Source organism: Glycine soja, chromosome 3 (assembly GCF_004193775.1).
Source record: "Glycine soja cultivar W05 chromosome 3, ASM419377v2, whole genome shotgun sequence".
Lineage (NCBI taxonomy): Eukaryota > Viridiplantae > Streptophyta > Magnoliopsida > Fabales > Fabaceae > Glycine > Glycine soja.
In genome coordinates, this window is record NC_041004.1 from 8,297,297 (window position 1) to 8,312,932 (window position 15,636).

Sequence of the window (15,636 nt, forward strand, 5' to 3'; positions counted from 1 at the left end):
GTTTAAATAAAAACCGTCTTAGAATGTATTCTTTTTAAAACTTTCTAAGACGATTCCAGCTAATGATCGTCTTAGAAAGGTATCCCAGTTGACGATTGTCGTAGAAAGTTTGATTTTTCTACGACGGTTATCTTATAACCGTCATTAAAAATCTCAAGTTTTCAATAACATTAGATATAACAATTGTTTATAACCGTTGTTGAATACGTGTTTTAACCATCGTTAAATGTCTTTATTGTAATAGTGTTTGTTGATCTCCTATATAATTTATTATTAACGTTCGTATATATTTGTCGCACTTTTTATATTTTCAGGAACTAAATTTTGCATTTTCATCTTTCAGGGATGCATTTGTCAGCAGGGTGAGAAGGCGAAAAGTCAAAAAAATATTATGACAAATATGTCTCTATGCTGACAATTCATGTTGACAATCATTTCAGTGACAAGTTTATTTCTCTGTGCCACGTAGGCTATGTTATCAACAGTAACGGACGAAAATTAACAGTCGGATATATTTGTCGCACTTTTTAAATTGTAGGAACTAAATTTTATATTTTCATCTTTTAGGGACACATTTGTAAGTGAATTACACATTGAGGGACAAAAGTGACTATTTACCCTATTTTAATTGATTTTAGTTAGCGACGTTGACAAAATTGAGGGTAAAAGTAATTAAAAATGGAGAGGAGCATCGAGTGCATTTTAAAAAAAAAAATTGGGGGTAAAAGTAGGCAAATTTACTTTACAGGGTTTCTTTTAGAAACTATTTACGGAATGGGGTCTCATTTATAACAAATTACGGAGGGGGTCGGTTTCTTACGTGGGTGCCGCCATTGACACTGGCGGGAAGCTTGAACCGCCAGTGCCAATGGCGGGATAGGCTGACTAGGAGAGAGGGGGAGAGGGGTACCGCCAACAGCAATGGCGGGATAGGGGGAGAGAGTGGGTACCGCCAATAGCTTCTACGGGATAGGGGGAGAGAAGGGGTACCGCCAGTGGCTGTTGCGGGACAGGGGGAGAGAGGGATGCCGCCACTGGCTTCTCCGGGATGATCTGTTGCAGGACGGGGAGAGAGAGGGATGCTGCCATCGATAGATGTGCGTTTGCAGCACACTATCAAGGTATAAGCGTCACTTCCTGTCGTTTCGTTTTTGTTTTTGTCGTTTTGATCGCGTGGGTGATGCTTGCTTTCCTCCTTCTGTTATTTTTGCCTGCAGAGGTGCAAGCATGGCTGTCAAGCACGAATTAAAATACATCTCACATTTTCTTTAAGTTTAAAATTTTGATAAAAAAAAGAAAAATATTTTTAATTCATATCTATCCATCAATCAATATCGGCATTTAATTAATATATATATACATACATATATATATATATATATATATATATATATATATTATTTATGTATTGAAAATATAACAAGTTAATATTATAGAACAAATTAATTCATTAATATTTTAAAAGATAATATCTTACCAGAATTTTTCATTTTATATTCTTAAATAAAATTATATATGATATCTTTTTTTTTTTACATTTTCAAACAAAATCTAATATAATATACCTAATACTATAAAATTTGTGAATAATTTTTTGGTTCAGTGCCTACGTGATGATCAACCAGATCTCCTAATTTAGAGTATATATGACGACTAGAAAGAGGCTCAATCTCTAATTACAAACTATATATATATTAATTAATATTAATTTATGAAAACTAATTACACTCATGAGCTATCAATCAATCACCTATATTGTTCCAATTTATAAAGAAATTTACGTAAAAAATTAATTTAAATTAAAAAATTATAACCTATCGAAATTAATTTACCAAAAATAAGTCATTGAAATTTATGTAATCAAAATTCCCTTGGACATAATTATTGATTATGTGCATAAAATTGTAAATCATCAAAATTAATTTACCAAAATTATAACCTATCAATCAGCTCATTTCAAAAATTCGAAAAATGAATTTTACTTGTAGATCAGTCACATATATATTGTTCTAATTTATGAAGCAATTGATTTAAACTCAAAAATTATAACCTAACAAAATTAATCATTTAAAATTCTATCAATCAAAACTTACCACTGCATCATTTCTTCCTTTTTTTTTTATCATAAATGGGTAAAAAAATAATTTAAATTCAAAAATTATAACCTCTCAAAATTTACCAAAAATAAATTCTACCAAAATTTACATGATTAAAATTTTCTTGCACATAAGTATTGATTAGGTGCTGAGAAATATAACCTACAAAAATTAATTTACTTGAACATAATTTACCAAGCTTTTCCATACGAAAATTAGTTAATACTTAAAATTTTTACCGAAAGTGATTGAAAATTTATGATATTAATTAATTTAATAGATTGAATTTATATATATTAAAAAATCAGTTACCACCAATTTTATTTGTATACTGGTCCATCAATCAATCATCAACAAACACTCTTTTTATTCTTGATTGATTAATGTTTGATTGAATCATTCAAATTTAAAATTTTAGGAAAAGAATAGAATTAATAATTAATGTTCAATTAACTTTTATTGTTCAATTTTTATTGCAGATAATTAGTGTCCAATCAAAGCACATAATTAACGTATATAAACTATAAATTAACATGAGAGAGAAATAGTAGTCACAACTTATGAACTTTTGGAATCTATAACAATACTTTCATGCTGCAACAATTTTTAAACCCAACCAATACTCAAGTTAACAGAACCTAAATTACTATTTCTATTTGTAAAACTATGTTTGTACAATACTTCTGTACTGCTTGGTTAGCCTTATGTTTTTTGTTTCTTTTTTTTTTTTCTGTTGAATTATTGGTTACCCTTATGCTTAATACTCTACATATAGGCATAGTTCTGAAAACCATGGCTTTTGCCGTGGTGAATTTATTCATTTGACTTTAAAATAGGAAACAATCCCGCAACAGATCATCCCGCAGAAGCCAGTGGCGGCATCCCTCTCTCCCCCTGTCCCGCAACAGCCACTGGCGGTACCCCCTCTCTCCCCCTATCCCGCAGAAGCTACTGGTGGTACCCACTCTCTCCCCCTATCCCGTCATTGCTGTTGGCGGTACCTCTCTCCCCCTCTCTCCTAGTCAGCCTATCCCGCCATTGGCACTGGCGGTTCAAGCTTCCTGCCAGTGTCAATGGCGGCAGCCACGTAAGAAACCGACCCCTCCGTAATTTGTTATAAATGAGACCCCATTCCGTAAATAGTTTCTAAAAGAAACCCTGTAAAGTAAATTTGCCGGTAAAAGTAATTAAAAATGGAGATGAGCATGAGTGCAATTTAAAAAAATATATAAGAGATAGCAAGTATAATTTCCTAAAAACAAATAAGGAAACTATCTAAATTTAACCCTTCTTTTTTTTAGCACGTTGACTAATTTCATCATAACATTTATATTTAATTTATGTCTTTTCCGTTATATTAACCTTATTTTAAATTATTATACGTCAATTTAAATAACATGCTTCTTAACTATTTGTAGCCAAATTAATGCACTTTATTGCTATCTATTAGAATAAAATTATTTTATTTTGTTGAAACGAGTTTTATCTAAACTTTCAATAACACTCGCGCGCTGAATGAAACTGGTAATCCGCAAATTTAATTAAGTTGAATTAAACTAGAAAATAATTAATTTTTTAGTCTATATATAATAAGTTTTAGGTTATTCAACATAAATTTGTAACACAATAGTTTTTTTAGGTTTAAATATATTTTAGTCTATATATAATAATCGGGTTTTGAGTTTCGTTTCTAAAAGACAAGAATCGTTCTTTTAAGATCAAAATCACTGTAAATGAGCAAATTTCAGTTTTGATTCTTGAAAAAAAATATGGTTTTCATCCCTCCAAGATCAGGAAGTGATAACCAAAGGTACAAGAGATAGTGATAACAAATAAAACAGAAAAAACGCAAGTTGTTTAACGAATTTAACTAGTCTCTTTGGAAGTTTGGATAGAATCGTAATAATAATTAATGAAAAAATCATAGCAATAAAATTATCTCCAATAAAAAATACTTATAGTTTAGACAAAAATAAAATAAAATATAAAACTATAAACTAGATTCCGTAGCCTAACAAAGCATGCATTTATATAATATGAAATATTTATTTTTTGTTATTTATTCCTCATATTTTATTAATAATATTAAATAAATTTTGTATTCATATTAGTATATATTTTAATAAATAGATTGTCATAACTTATACAGAAATAAGTTAAACTTCATATGTACCTCTTTCTTGTATATATTTTAATATGTTCGAGTTAATAACACAAATATTTTAAACACTAAATTAAAGTTTAATGCATCATCATTAAAGGATTATATGAGTAGCTTAGTCAGGTACGGAAACTTTCTAATTTAATTATCACTTACAAAAGATTTATATTCAATTTTTATCAGTAGATTTATATTCATTTAATTTCAAGAAATGAGGGCTCGAATATATAACTGTTAAACATAAAACATGGTCTTATTTCGCTCGAATAATCCTTGAGATTAATAAGTAATTTAATTTAAAGTTATTAAAGTATTAAAGTAAATTTTACATATGCAAAAAGTTTAAATTACTTTATAAAATTTTAAGTAATTTTTCTTCTGTTTAAATGATCATAATACTAAGAGAGAGTTTTCTCACTCACATGCTTTTACTCTCTTTGAACAAGATTACTTTCAATAAAGAATACTTGTTTTGAAAAAATCATTATTATTTTAAAATTTAAGTTTTTATGATATTTTAAAACATAAATATATTCATCTATAAAGTAAACATAATAATATTTTTAGATTAAATGTTATAATATAATATTTAAAATAGTCAATACAATTTAGTTAACGTATATATTCATCAGTAAATTATTTTATTACTGAAATAATTACTAATTAAAATTATTAAATAGAAGTAATTAAATAATTTAAAATAGTCAAGCATAAAAAATAATACAAATTTATTTAACAATTCATTTAATTTTTATATTTTTAAACAACATTATATTAAAAAATATTTTTAAACTTTGTTGGGTTCAGAGTATATATGTTTCAATACAACTATGGGTATACTATTAATACTCAAGTTTTATTATTATGCTCTGTATGTTTCATTTGGATTTTAAGTATTCAATTCAATAAAATAATTCACTCTGTATTGAATAATTAAGTACAAATTTATCTCATATTACACAAAACAATATTTCTATTTAAAGCTCTATGTAGTTATAAAAAATTAATTTTCTTTTGTTAATATGATTAGTATACATAAAAATTCAAATGCATTACGAATGAAACATGTAAATATATTAAATAAAATAAATATTCAAATATTTTTTTATTAAGACTTCCAAGAGTTTGAACTCTCTTTAACTATGTTTATATTGTTAAAGTATATATTTTTCTTTCTTTATTTAGTTTGTATAAAAAATATTTTTTAATATATTTTATTAATAAAACATATACTATTTAAATTAAATAAATATTATGAGGAATGAATATTTTAAATGAAATAAATGATTATTTTAAACTTTAAATCTTAGGATGTGTTTGGTAGAATGAATTTTTTTTTCATATATGGAAATCATGGTCGTTGGGTATCATAATATATTTCTGGGAATTGCTAAAATCTATTTGCATGGTAATAAATATTTTTTAAAAATATTTATATATGTATCGTACGTGATAATTAATATTTGTTTCCTTCTCCAAATATTTATATAAGTGTCTGGGAAAGTTCTGTTTTAAAATATCTTGTTTTAAGAATTTTTAAAAGTTTTTTTTAGTTTCTAAAAAATATTAAAACTACTTTTAATTTAAAAACGTCCTATAACTATTATAAATTATTAAATATTTTTTAATTAAAAATGTACTTTTAAAAATATGTAAACATATATAACAAGATTAAGATATTCTGCAATCGATGCTTCTTCACATGAAATTCCACCGTTATCGATAGTCTGGATTTACTTTACTATTATTTGTACAAATTCATTGAAGGGGAAAAAGCTTATACCCACCGATCACTAATTTCTACCCCATATTTATTAGGCATTGATGCCTCCTCCTTCAGTCAAATCCATACTGTGATGGATATGAACACCGATGCTGTTAATTAATGATACAAATTCATTGAAAGGAATATTCATAAATTTCATTGCAATTCATGATCAAATGATATTCAAGAAGTTTTTAGGCCAGCCTTCACCTGAATTATCCTATGTCGACTCTTCAACCATACACATTAGGCGTGATGTTGGCTGGTTGTTTTCTTTTAATTTAAAAAAGAAAAATAGTGTAGGTGAAAAGATCACAAATATTTCTTAATTTATTGGATTAAAAATTAATTTCATTTGAATGTATGATAATTGTTGGTTTAAAAAAGTTTTACACTAAAAATTAAATATAAATTTTTTTATTAGATAAATCATTCTTTTACATATGATTAGAATCAAATCTTATTACTAAGATAAGAGAGATGTTGAACATATATATATATATATATATTAAAAAGAGAAATAGTGTGTTTTAAAATAATATTAGGGATTGTTTGGTTTCAGAAAATATTTTGTATTTTCATTTTCATTCTGTGAAAATAATTTTCATTTTCAACTTCTAAAGTTTAGAAAACGTGTTTGGGCTAACTATTTTCAATGAAAACTCAAGAAATAATTTTAGCATAAATTTTATAAATGATTTTCAATGACATTTGTCTAATATGTTTCCTCAATAATAATTATTAAAATCATTGTACTATTTATTTACAAAAAATAAATAAATAAACCAATACCAAATCTTAGATCTCAAACAGATTAAAATATTCTCACCCTTGTTCAACAAGAGATTTTTAGAAAGCAAAGGTATTCCATTGATGATTATCGGCAACAAGATATGGTTCAGTTTCGAGATTATTCAAAAACAAGAAATGAAATATTTTGCTAATAGTTGCAAAGGTTTTCTTTCGATTTTTATTTTGCTTTAAACTTAAGAAATGTTAAATGTAATCTGTGAATTGAGTCTTATAAAATAAAAATAAAAAGTCTAGTTGCATGAGTAGTACAATCAGTGACACGTTTAAGAAGATTTAGATCTTTTCATATTTTTTAACATGGCATCAATGTTGCCGCTGATATAGACGTGTCAATAATGTAACATCTACAGGAATTGAGGAAAAATTGTTAAAGGGAGGATTCGAACTCTCCTGTAACTTTCAGGGACATTTAGTAGGAAAGAAATCTTCAATTTCGTATAAATTTTAAATTAAGAATCTTGATTTTTTACGTTTGTTTGGTATATATTTTTTAAAAATAATATTTTTTTGACAATGTTCTTCTAACTAAGTTTTAATTAAAATTATTCCATAGGAAGGTGTCCATCTAACTTTTTTAAATAATTTTTTTAACATCTTCCCTCAACTATATTTATTATGGGTTTTAATTTCTTCTCCTATCAAATGTCAAATATCAAATATCATCATTAAGCGGTTATGTGAAACCCACATAATTTCTCAAATCACATGAATTACTATTTTAACATAATAGTCATGTGATAAAATATATTATTGATTTGAGATATATTCTAACAGTTTTAAGATGTTAATTTATTTTTAGCAATGCAAAACTTCTAGACAAGAATTTGAAGAAAAAAAAGATTTAGTAAGCAAAATCAGTAACCCATATTAAACAAATCAACAATTCACTCAAATTCTCATGACATTGGAATTTGTTGCCGTCACTTCACTTTCTTGTCACCATTGTCACCTTTTGTGCACAGTGTTACTCGTGGAGTAGAAGAAGGATTCATGGAAGCAATATTAAAATGGAGGATAACATTTATTTGAGAAGTAGAGCAGGAGGTTAGCATTATGGGTTCTTTGGTTTTGATGTTTAGAGTTTTGGTTCATGGCTTTTGTGATTTTGCTTATTATTGCAAATTTTGCTTACTCATCAATTGTTAAATTTTTGTTTTGGACCAGTTAAATTAAGCTGTGGATTCTCATACTTTTATCCAATTAAAAGAAAAAAGTTTAGAAACCTAATTAAAAATTTGGTAGAAGTATGAGATGGTAGAATAATTAAACCTTTTGACCATGAGTTAGTGGGTTGTTGATTTGTGTACCAATGAGTGTTGATTTTACTTGCTTCATCTTTTTCTGTGTTTGTTTTTCAATTTTTTCTAATCCTTTTTCTTGCAATTATACACCACCAGAAATTTTGTAGTGCCCTAGACCTGTTAAAAAATGTTTTGTACCAGCAAAGTTTTACCACAAGATTGTTATCTGAATCTAGCAACTCACATGGAAAGTCACATAACTGTCATGATATTAACATAATATTTAATGGAAGACTAAAAATAGTTGAGGAATTAAGATTGATTGAAAAAATTATTAAATAACTAAAAGTAACTGTTGTAAAAAAACTAAAAATATAACTAAAAACATATAAGAAAACATAAATGTTACATTGATCTAATTGATGATGTGACTATTACGTTATAATTTTAATAGTGATACTTTGGCAAGAACATAAAATATTAATGAAGAAAAAGTATATGATCTAAAATTAGAAAATATTTGACTTGAATAAAAGTCAAATTTGAAAAAAAAAATTAGAGACAAAAAACATATTAAACCTATTTTTTTAATACATAAATGAAAGTACGTTATAATACCATAAATGAGAACAAAAAGTGTACTTATATTTACAAACTAAAATAAACAAATTTATTTGGTTTTAAAATATAAAATAATTTAATATTATAGTATATTATAATTTTCATTTATATATTAAAAAAATTCATTATCCTAATGGTTAGGTGTAGTTACAGTGGAGGATTTCAAATCCCACCTTAATATTTTCAAAAAAAATTCTCATTTTTTCACATGTCACTTATTTATCAGTGACATATAATCAAATATATATTGTTCAAGTAATCAAAATCACACTATTGTAATATTTTTTATACTAATTAAAAGTGTATTTAAATCTTCTTTTTATTCAAATTTCTTTGACTAAACCCTTATGTGAACTTTTACATAAAAGGAAAAAAAATGTGAACATATATACAAGTCATAATCACATAGGCAATGAAAAAGGTACTTTTGTTGACAAAATGTTCATTATCTCACGTTGGGCCTATAGCAAACTCATTGAAGGAATAAATAGTCTTAATCAATGACGTTACTAAGCCCACATTGGTTGAGTCTAACCTCGAAAGAATTGTCAGAAGGATCATCAAGTTTGGATCTTCCAAAACATGTTGAACTTGTTAGGATACAAGAGATTTTGCGTGGTCAAATAATACACACGAGTTATTATTTTGCATGGTCATATTACTTCCAAAATAACTATTCCGGAGACAATATGGAAAGTGGAGAAAGAAACACCCTTATTTTGGTTAGTTGGATGGCCAAAAGCCTAAAAATATGGTATAGTTAGAGTTGCACGGGGTTGTTGCTGACATTTTAGTTTCTTTGTGTGATTGATTATGACTTGAGTTTCACTCCATTTGTCCCGAGATATGCTATTTCCACATTGGTCTGTTCATTTTGTGGGGGTTGTGTTTGTATGGCATCTCTCTCTCTCTCTCTGGGAGTTGCTATTCTCATCCCTAAATTTCTATTCTCACTCCCAGAAAACATAATTTTACCTTCATTTTCTCCCTTCATTTTCATCACACCCAAAATTTGTCTCCAATCAACATTATTCATTCAATTGATTAATCTCCTTTATTAGTAGAGCTTGAATTTGTGTCTTGGTATTTTTTTTCGTTTCATTTTATATCAACAAAATCATGACTCATTTGTGTCTCTAAACAACAGAATCACAATTCGACTTTTTTGTTTCTTGCAAAGAATAACAATTATTATTTTGTTGTATATATTCTACTGAGAACTTTTTCCTGCTTTATGAATATACAAAATATGAATGAAACAAATGACTTTTTAGGTATGCATAATGGATTAGAATACTTTTGTTTCTGATGAAGTTACAATACTAAGTGATTGGGGAAATATGATTGATGCAATCCAAGATGTTTTTTACCATCTCATTCAAGCAGATGGAATGTAGACAAATGATCATGATTTAGAAAATCCAAATGAGGAAAATCAGCTTGTTAATTGTTGCATATATTGGCCATGAATATTGTGTTGTGATTCATGTTCTATTTTTTTTTTATCATTTAGTATGTTGTTTATCAAACAAACCGACGAAATTGTGTTTTTGTTACATATATTCAGGGTGAAAAAAAATACAATAGAAACATTTTTTATTTTTTATTTTTTTTAATCAAAGAAATTTTCATTAATCCAAAATCAAGACAAAACAAGGCGATCAAATTATCCAGCCCACAACCAAGAAACAACCTACCTTACTGTAACATCAATAAAGCTATATGTGGTCTAAGCTTAAGACTAGACCACCCTCTATACACTATGTTGTTAATGATTCTTTCTATACAATTCCTATTGTCATCTCTTTGATTGAAACAAGAGTCATTTCTAAAGAGCCAAAGCTCATGCACAGTTTCTGTCAAAGCTAATCTAACAAGTTCAGATTTCCAGCCTTTACCTCCATAGCAATTCAAAATCCAATTTATCTCCTCATTCCAAATTCTTGGAGTATGATGGATACCAAGCCAATGAAGTATTCCAACCCAGAACTTCTTCAACATAAAACAATCAAAGAATAAATGATCAATGGTTTCAACCTCAGTACAAAAGACACATTGATTATTATTCAACATTCCAAACCGATGCAATCTGGCCTTTGTGGCTAAATTCTCATGACAGATCATCCATAATGTAAAGATTGCACGAGGTCTTGCTCTATTGTGGAGAATTAACTTGGTCCAAACTACATTTGGTGTGGCAGGAAACAGGTTACCATACACTTTCCTCCCAATGAATCTCCTTGATTGCAACATCTCATTCCAAACATTCTGCATGCTCCCAATGTTATCCCTCTGCAGAAGAATTGTTTTAAATATACCTGAGTCTGATCCCTTGACAATTCTATGCATCATATCCTCATCTTTCAAATAGTAGGCGTGTATCCAACGAACCCATAAATCATCAGTTTTCGCACAAATATTCCAAAGCAATTTCATCATAAACATGCTATTCCAAATCTCTAAATCTAGCACATTCAGACCCCCTTTAACAGTAGGTTTGCAAACTTTTTCCCAGGCAATTGGACTCTTTCTACTGATAGTGCTTCCACCTGTCCAGAGAAACGATCTACAAATGGCATTGATTTTGCTAAGCACAGTTTTAGGGAACCAAATACACTGCATCCAATATGAAGTAATAGCATACAACACACTTTTAATTAACTGTAATCTTCCAACATAACTAAGAAGCCTGGAACTCCAGTGAGTTATCCTACTCACTAATTTATCCACCAAAGGCATATAATGAATAACAGATAGCTTCTTGCTAGTCACTGGGACTCCAAGATATCTAAAGGGGAAAGTCCCCTCCTTATAAGAAGTTAGCTGCAGAATTGAGTTCTTGACAGAATCTGACACACTACCAAAATACACCCTACTCTTTGAAGGATTAATCTTCATACCTGTTGAATCCAAAAAACTTTTGATAGTGATCTAAAGAATCTCCATGGAACCTTGATCTCCTCTAGAGAACAACAGAAGATCATCAGCAAATGTGAGATGAGTGAGCTGCAACCTTTCACATCTAGTATGATGATTGAAATCCGGGTTCTTTTGCATTCTGAAAAGCAGCCTACTAAGGTACTCCATAGTTATCACAAACAAATGGGGGGACAAGGGATCCCCTTGTCTGATGCCCCTTCTAGCCTCTATCTTATCAGTGTAAATACCATTAATGTTGAATCTATATGAGACTGTGGTAACAGTAGTCATGATCCAATCAACAAACCTCTTTGGCAAACCTATCTCATTGAGAATATTTTCAAGAGCACCCCAATCAACAATGCCATATGCCTTTGTAGATCAAGTTGTACCATACATCTTGGAGTACCATTGCTCCTATTATACCCTTTTAAAAGCTCCATAGCCAATAAGATATGAGAATGAATTTTCTGGCCTGGAACAAAGGCTGCCTGGGCTTTACTAATAATAGTTCCCAAAACTCTCCCAAGTCTTGTAGTGAGGATCTTGTAAATGATTTTATAGAAAGTAGAACACCCTGCAATAGGCCTGTACTCTTTTATCATTTTAGCAGTAGGATGTTTAGGGATCAAAGTGACAACAGTCTCATTAAATCTTTTGTAAAGCACATTATGCTCAAAGAATTCTTGGACAGCTTCTACAACATCCTTTTCAATGATGTCCCAACTTGCCTTGAAGAATTTACCTCCATACCCATCAATACCAGGGCTCTTTAGATCACCAATCCCTTTAATAGCATTCTTTATTTCAATAACAGTTACAGGGGTAATTAGGTCAGCTCTTTGCACCATAGTCAACTAGGGTCCCTCCCTCATAGCATTAATATCAATCATGCTCACACTTTGTTCTCGAGTTCCATACAACTTACCATAAAATTCACAAACCTCCTTCTCTATATCAGCAGGATTCTGAATATAAGTCCCATCCTCCTTTTGAAGTTGACTAATGTGGGTAGCTACATTTCTAGAATTGAGGTAGGCATAGAAAAAAGCTGAATTTGTATCACCTTCTCTAAGCCAATCCAGTTTCGTCCTCTGTCTCAGCATAATATCATTAAATTCCTGCAGGTAGATCACTTCATCAGTATACTTCTTCACCTTCTCAATATTCCCTCTATTCATTCTGTCCACAGTTAGCTCCTCCTGTGCTTTTAGTAACTCAGTCCTAGCTTGAACAATGGACATATGAAGATGAGAGAACTGTTTGCTCAATTTGATAAAAGGAGCCTGCAACCTCATAAGTTTGTACCAAAGTATAACCATAGGTCTGCCAACATAAGCTTTATTCCAACTCTGCCTTACAATATCCTGATAACCAGCCACCTTTACCACACTATTAGTAAACTTGAATTTAGTGTGTAAAGTTCTATTGTTCTTCTGGTCAGACAAACAAAGTAAACAGTGATCAGATATACTAGGAGGGAGAATCTCTAGTTTCACATCTGTATTATCCTGCAGCCAATCAATATTACCAAGAACATGATCAATTTTTGAGTAGATAGTACCTATAGAATGTTTATTTGTCCAAGTAAAATATTCCCCTGTACTATCCTTCTCAAAAAGCCCAGCATGATCCATCAAATTCCTGAGATCTACATATTCTCTCTCAGTCACCAAGTTTCCCCCAACCCTATCCATGGACTTTGTCACGTTGTTAAAATCACCCATAAGGAACCATGGCCCTTGTTGGCTATTATGAATGTGCTCCAAGTCTTCCCACAACTTCCTTCTTTGGTCCAGCTGATTCATAGCATAGATGGCTGTCATCCAGTTTTGGAAATTACCATTAACATCATAGACTCCACAGTGTATCATCTGAGATGTACACTTCACCAATTTGATGTCCTTATAACTGTCATCCCAAAAAATCTAGATCCTGCCATTATAATGAGCTTGATAGTTGTCAAGGTACTTACCTCTGAGGTTAAGATAGTCTTTAACTTTCTTAGCTTTATCACACTTTACTCTAGTTTCTAACAGAATTGCAATTTTGGGGTAAAGGTTAAGGAGACGGGAGCTAGTCTCCCTTAACTTCCCCATTTTATTCAGCCCCCTAAGATTCCAAGAAATAATCATTGACCAGTGTTTTGAAACTCTATGAGATCCTTCAAAATCTCTAGAGCATCAAACCCATTATCACATAAGACCGAACCTGCAGAACTATCATTAACTTTCTTTTTTCCTCTTTCTCTACCACTTCTAATTACCTCAATCCATTTTTCCACAACTGCTTCAACATCCTTGTTTCTGATATCCTCAGCCACTGGAGAAGGAGTCTCAGCAGAAGTACTTGCAATATCCATACTGGTCTTTGCTTTAACATTATTATCATTTCCCACTGCATTAGACCCTCTATCATCAACCTCTTCCTTCTTAGATTCCACATTAGCCTCAGGTTGTTTCACTTGCTTTGGTTTCCATTGTTTCCTCACCTTAGGCTTATCACAGCTATGACCTACCTTTTGACACTTATTGCAAAATAGAGATCTCCATTCATACTCAATTGCTTGTTGAATCTTTTCTCCTTCATTATCAACAATGGTAATTGTTTGAGGAAGCTCCTTTGTAATATCCATTTCAACAAGGATACGCGCATAGGACACTCGCAGTCTATTTGCAGTACACTCATCTGTCATAATGGGATTACCCAGGGCACTCCCAATCTTATTCAAGCTCGTATCACCCCACAATATGATAGGGAGTTGGGGAAGTTTCACCCAAATAGGTAGGGTTCGCAGTAGTTCATCCTTGATCTTAAACCCTGGCCTCCATTCTCGAATCAACAAAGGAATGTTTCTAATCATATACGGACCTCTCAGCAAAACTTCATCACGATCTCTGAACGATTTAAAGCGTAGAATAAAATACCCTTCATCATTGAAATACATGTCCGGCAATTGAACAAAGTTCCAAGATCTAGTCATAAAATTCTTAACATCATTCATACTTAAATCAGCTCCCATTGCGTACAGAATCAAAGAAGATTCCCATAACTTAACTTCAGATCTGATATCATCGTCTTCAATTAAAACTTCTATTTTCCCATCCACGACTTGGGGGGCTATGAACTTCATTGCTCGTCCCTTCGCCGGATTCCTGTTATCCTTTAACACATCAACCCAGAGTTTTCGACTTTCGTCATGAGATTCAGCTTGATTAGGTTTTTCAGGTTCGAATTCCTTAGGAACCTCATCAACTATTTCTTCATCCCGAGCTTCTGGATCTTCATCAAGTGTTTCAATTTCCACAATTTCTTCATTAATCAATCTACTATTGCTGACATTGTGACTTCGCGAGTCCGAATGATCTACCGGAGAAGAAACCACCGGAGATTTTGGTGTCGGAGGCACCGATTTTTTTTTTTTGGTGGCCGCCCTCGTCCCATTTTTTTTTTGGCACAATTATATATTTGTCACTAATACAATAGAAACATTATTCCATCGTAGAAGTATGCAATGAAATTGTATTTTCATTGCATATATTGTGTGTGAAAAAAATACAATGAAAACACAATTCTATTGTATACTTCTATAACCAATTTGTTTTTTTTGTTACATATGTTTTTTTCATCCCAAACCTATACAACGAAACCAAAATCATGTTGTACAAGTATACAATGAAATTGTATTTCCATTGTATATGTCTTTTCCACCCTGAATATGATTCCATTGTATACTTGAGCAATGGAATCGTGTTTCTATAGGAAGGTTAATTTTGGAAATAAGTAAACAAAAACCCACCCATGTAGGTAGTGAGAATAGAAAACACGGTATGAGAATAACAACGCCCCTCTCTACATTGTATTTGTAGGCCTTGGGCCTTTTCTTTCTGTTGTTAACTTTTGAACTTTGAGCAAAAAAAAAATCTGCCTAAATTTTCCATGCATCCTCTACAAAAATTGTCTCTGAGCTATTCTTAAGTGCACTCTAACGCTGGTAATTTAAGATACGTATGTAGATAA